Source organism: Cuculus canorus, chromosome 18, assembly GCF_017976375.1.
Source record: "Cuculus canorus isolate bCucCan1 chromosome 18, bCucCan1.pri, whole genome shotgun sequence".
Lineage (NCBI taxonomy): Eukaryota > Metazoa > Chordata > Aves > Cuculiformes > Cuculidae > Cuculus > Cuculus canorus.
Window position 1 is genome coordinate 8,185,035 of NC_071418.1, and position 6,214 is coordinate 8,191,248.

Genomic DNA, 6,214 nt, shown 5'->3' on the forward strand with positions numbered 1-6,214 from the left:
TGTATGATGCAGGAATGGCTACTGGCTATGGCACATGCTGAGAGAGATCGTGAAACAGCTGTGCTGTGGGCTCTCGTTTGCCTGAGTGACTATCGAATAACATACTACAGCATGGTGCAATTATTAAGATATAAGCCATTTCATGTAGAACAGTATCCAGCTTTCAATGGATGTGAAAGCTTCAATGTGGCCCAGAAGACAAGAGAATATAGTTAGCAGACCTGGGTCTGTTTTCTACTAACATCAGGCTTCTTAGCCCAGCTCACACTGCAAACAAAATTCTTAGAAGCCAGAATAGCAAAAACTAGTTGACAAAAAGCATGATAAAGCCACAAAAGTACAGGATGGAACCAATAGTAACTGAAGACATGAGGAAGGCACTTAGAGATCATCAAAGGAGATTTGAATCTTTAAAGTAAGGATTACAGGCCATTATGTCCAGTGAGTTCTTCAAAGTACAGGAAGAATGGCTCTACACCAGTTTTTTAAGCAAGGTCATGGGCCATAAATCTGTGCCTGGGGTGGTCATATAAAGTTACTTAGTCTTCTAGGTAAAGAGGGGTTCCTAAAACGTTTGATCTGTCCTCCAGTGGAATGACCCAAAATCAACATGAAAGCTGGGTACGTGTCAGGATGTTTTGTTAGCAAAGGGTACAGCAACCTAAGCCTTTGCACAGAGAGAAGAGTGGATGTGCTAGCAGGATGCACTCTCAAAAGAACTTTGTGTAATGGGCATTGCACTAGAGAATCACAGAATCATAGAATGGTTTGGGTTGGAAGGGACCGTGAAGGTCATCCAGTCCAACCCTGCAGTGATCAGGGACATCTTCGACTTGATCAGGTTGCTCAGAGCCCCATCTAGCCTGACTTTGGATGTTTCCAGGAATGGGGCTTCTACCACCACTCTGGGCAAATCGTGGCAGTGTTTCGCCACCCTCAGTGTAAAAAATGTCTTCCTAATATTAGGAAGACGAGGTATAAAAACCTCTCGTCTTTTAGTTCAAAATCATTCTCCCTTGACCTATTACTACAGACCCTGCTAAAAAAAGGTTAAAAGTCCCATTAACCATGGCTCTAGCAGTACTAAATTTGGAGCACTCCTTTTGGAAGAAGAGAGTATTTAGTTACTAGTAGTAAACTATATTAATCTTCCCAAATAGTGAATCCAATAAGATGCACTGTAGCTAAGAAAACAGCCAATGGGTGTGAGGTCGGTCTCTTTATTTGTTCACCAGCTAGTTTCTGCTATTTGATCAAGCATATGGTCAAAAAGATGCAAGGTTGGAGAGATCTAGAGACCTTTTTGGCATTTTGTGGGAAGGCAGTCCTAAGTCTCGTGTGTATCGTGTCATTACGTATGTTCAAACACAATGTGATGCCTTAAAAAACACAATATATCTGATATAGCAATATGTGCCCGGGACCCGTAAGTTTAAAAAAAAATTGTTATATGATAAAAATATATAAATATTATAGAAACATGAATGCATCTGTTTCCATGGAAAATCTGGAGCTTTGAGACATGAAAGGGTAGGTTGAAATAAATAACAAATAACAAATATAATCTCACCTATGACATTAAATCCTCAGAACTAGGTCACTCAGCTTTTATGGGTGCATAGGTTAACCCTGTGGCAGGGGTAAATAGAGGAGGCAACAAGGAGATATTACAGGCTATAGGTATTGCTAGATCTTTGTACTGACAGTCAGAAGAAATCATCATAACTTCATAATTTGAGGAAGAATTAAATGAGAAGAGTTTTTGCAAAGGATCAGATGACAGTTTTTTTCTTAGTCCAGGTTTAAGTGATAAGAGGTTCATGGTATTCTCATCAGAAACAGACATTTAAGCGTATCCAGTTGAGGTGATTTTGCGAGTAGGTCTGTAAAGAATATTGAAACTAGAGATTAAGTCTGCTTACTTTATGCTGATTATGGTATCTAAGAAAAATGGGATACAAAGTCTGAGCAGACTGCAGAAAACTTCACGAGGTTGCTCTGCCCAGTCAGTATCCCACATAGAAAACACTCATTTATCTCCCTGGGCAGAAGAGAATACTTCTTTATATACTTTTCTTCTCTAATACTTCTCTAGTCTTAAAGTATTGATAAATAGCATTGAAAAAAGAACTTTCAGGAAATTAGCCTGCATTTGCCACAGACATGGGACAATGAGTTGAGTTTAACACAATTCTTTCTGGATAAAAGAAAAGAATTAGGTTTCAGAGATCAGTCAGCCTGCACAAGAGTGCTTGTTTGCTTGTTCTTGCTAGTCCTGGTAGTTCATCCACAAAATGCAGTTTAATTATTTTTTTTCCTCATAAAAAGAGACCCGGAAACAAAATCTGCATTTTCTTAAGTCGAAAAAGCAATCTTTTTGTGATCTGCAACTTGCAAAAGCTGTTGTCAGCCTGTCGGACGTACTATCAGAATTAGAAGAGCATTCTTGGAAAGATCGATATGGCCTGTAAGCTGCCAGTGGACATGGTGTGATGTAGGAAGCGCGGCCTCACTCTGCTGCTCCCCGGGTAAAAGGAGAGCTCCCAGGAATGTTGGCAGATGACAAGCAGAAATGCCAGAAGACTAATCCTTCAGAGCAAATCTTCTCATTGCTACACTTCGACCAACATGTGTCTGTGAATGGAACCTGGAGATGGTAAGGACACACTTTCTTTATTAGATTTAATAAGTATTGGGTCAGATTAAAGTAATTACAAGGAATATCTTCTATATCCTCCATGGACCTTATTCAATACGGTCCTTAATATGCTACTCTAAGAATCTGCTTTTATGTTCCTGATGAATACTTTGTGTGATGGGGCGGGGGTGGAAGGAATTTTGGACAGATTTATTGAGATAACCTAGTAATTACCATAACTAACATGAGTTGTGGAGTAAATCTCTAGGAAGAAAGGCAGTTGGGACTAATAATTTCTGTACGCATGTAAAAGGCAATGTCTGAAGCTAAATGTAAACCTTAATGATGTTATTGAGGAAGACAAGCTTGTACTACAGTTCATAGAAGGCAGTGCTAGAGATATGCATCCTCATTCCTAATCCTGTTCTTGCCTTCAAGAACTATGATCTGTAATGCACCGTGTGCTTGTAATTTAGTCTTACTACATAAAGAGGGAAGCAAACATTCCGTGCCTCCACAGAGGAAATTTGGAAAATGGATTTTTATACTCGTGGATTCTCACTTTGCAGCAATAAGTCTCTGTTCCTATGTAGACTAGAGCAATTTAGTCCCTTGGAAAGGTCTTGAAACAACCAACTGGAAGTAGAGAGATGGGTAAATGTGCAAGCAGTGATTGCAAATAAGCTGTACTGGAAGTGCAGCCAAGGTGGACAGTGCATGCACCTATTTCCACAGCAAATGTTAAGTAACTCGTAGGTGACATTCAGAACACCATTTCCTTCATACATTTAAGTATCAGAGGGACTCTGGTTGCAGGACAGGTGAGTGAAGTGAAAAAGTTTAGAAGCCTTCAAGTAAAGTACACAAAGCTGAGGGACAACAGGTGGCAAAAAGAGTCTGAGAAGGACAAGGAGGCGGATGGAAGGGAAATCTGGGTTGCTACCATGATACTAATATTAGGGTGCAAATGACTCAGAAAAAGAGGTTAAGTGGCATGTTCCTTACTTGACCCTCCATCTGTCACAGCATTGGAGAGGTGTCATGATGCGGGCAGATCATGATGAGCCTGATGTGTGACACTCGGACACTATAAATGGAAAGTACAACTAAACTATGCTTTGAGCTTTGTGTATTTCCTATCCATCTTAAGCTTTAAAGATGGGTTCACTCAACCATCCCTGCTTTACCAAGCATGTAGGTGTAACCTTTGCCTTCTGCATCCATGTTGTCAGCTCCCTGATGCTCCCTCAGGGTTTTCTCCAGCTAGCCTGTGTTCTCCTGGAGGAGGGTGACCTCTAAGGGCCTTTGGGCAGAGCAGGCATGGTGTGAGCATGTCAGTACTCTGCCTTGTGCTCTGCCTTGCACTTTGCAAACCTTGGACTTAGTTCCCCAGTCTGAGGTCATTATTACACATCCCCAGCAGTATTGTCTTGGCTTACCCAGGTAAGCAGTATAAGATTCTTCAACAGGCTTCTTCCTTTCTCTCCTTTATGAGTAACAGGATCTTTTCCAACTAGTAGTTTCTTCTGGGAGTTCAAATAGACCTGTAAGTCATGAAGAACTGCAACGATAAATTTGATTTGTTAGAATTCACTGAGTAGAAGTTTATTTAGGAGGAAGAGGAATATTTTCAGTTAATGTTATGCTGCCAATGAAGTTGTACTTATTTACTTTGGAGGCACGTTACTTTTGTCTGGATTATCATGGCTCTAAGAGACCTTGCAATCCATGCAGCTGTACTGCAGTACGTGAGCTGCATCTATTTGAAACTTTCTCTCAGACGTTTTCCTTTATGGTAATTATGGACCAATGCTTTTTTCAAGGTCAGTGGCCTTTGCATTACTTACCAGCTAGCAGGCAGTCTGACTGCAGAGGCTGTTTGTACAAGGTGATTCTAATCTTCAAGATATGGCATCAAATTATAAATACACGAGAAATTAAATAGACTTTCTTTTATAAGAATGAATGGGAGATATTTCCCTAACATAAATAAGGAACATTTCCAGATTCACAAGAACTTAAAAAGTACTTAATGCATAAAGATATTTAATTTTTTTTCTGGACATATGCAGCCTGGTGACATATGCAGGTTGTGTTGTTGCTACTAAACACCATCACCACTGCGAATGTTCAGCACAATAATCATTAATTTGGTTTAACATTTTAATTTTTAGGTAAATAATAAGAAACCCCTTATTTTAATGATGGAGCATTCATCTTCTAGTCAAAGAAATAATCAGGTCAAACATGTAAAATCTTGCAATGAGGTCTGCTTATCGGATTCTAACAGGATAATTTTTCTGGTCACTGAGCAAATGGAAAGCAGGCAGAAAACAAATAGTTATGTAATAACACCAAGTGAAAATAGTTTAGCTTAGTTACTTAAAACAGAATTTTGAACTGACATAGGCATACAGTTTTCACTCAAATCATAGTGACTGTTCACAGATTTTTCTTTACATCTTCAGAAATGCCAGCACAGGAAATGTCATCCAGAAAAGTCTTTTCAAGAAAAGAAAACTCCAGTGCCAGTATTTTTCTTCATAGACATTTGTCTTTATCTTGGATGCTTGGAGTGATCTTAAATGTTATTTAAAAAAAACGAAGATATGATCTTCCTCATGTGATGCCATTTGTCTAAACTGATGAAACATCTAGTTGTAGTAATGTCATAACTATAGTTACATTTGCTGATACAGTCATAATTTTAACTATTTTACACATTTAAAGATAGCCTCAAGCCTAACAATTTTTACATAAAAAGGCACAAAACGTTCTTGCCCCTTTTTCCACTTCTACCCCCTCTTCCTTTCTGTTTGGTGTCACCTTTTCCTGTGGTGCTCTTTCAAGCCTTACATCTATCATTTTTTCAGTCCCACTGATGATGTGCATTTTCCTTTCCATAGTCAAACGCTTCCAATCCCCTCCATCTGCCCCTTTCTGGGCAGAGGCTCCAGTGCAAACGAACCCTGTGCACTGACCTGCAGCTGCTTCTGTCAGCTCAGGGTCTGTTCTTTCGGCGCGGAGGACCCTCCCATTCCCTGGTGGCCCATTCCGCTGTCTTTCTCCTGTCTCAGTGGTGAATACATGTAAACTGGCTAACCAGCCTGGTCGCATTTTAACCCGTCCGGTGGGATTCAGTGGGGTCAGGCAGTTTCAAGGCTTTTAGAAGCCTGCATCTCTAACTAAGCCCCCACTGTGGTCTGCACTGGTCGGACACCTGGAGGAGGCTCCAGCGTGGTGCCTGGGTGCTGCCCTCCCCCGGCAATGGGTGCCTTGGGTCTGGCCATGGCCTGGCAGAGTTCCCTGCAGCTGGAGCCCCAGCTGGAGAGGGAAGCTGATGGGTGCTGTGGCCTCATAGCACCAGGACTCAGCCTGGGGTTGAGCAGGCAGGCAGTTCCTTTTCAATCTCTGTCAGTTCTCACCCCATGGGCTCAACCTCCACAAAGTTGGCATGGTACTTACCTTTCTACCCGCACTGTGTGGCATTGGCTCGGACCTCGAGCCTGGAACTGCCTTCACTTGCGGCTCTTGCCTCGTTTGTACCATTTCAGCTTGGGAGAATGAGGTAAGACA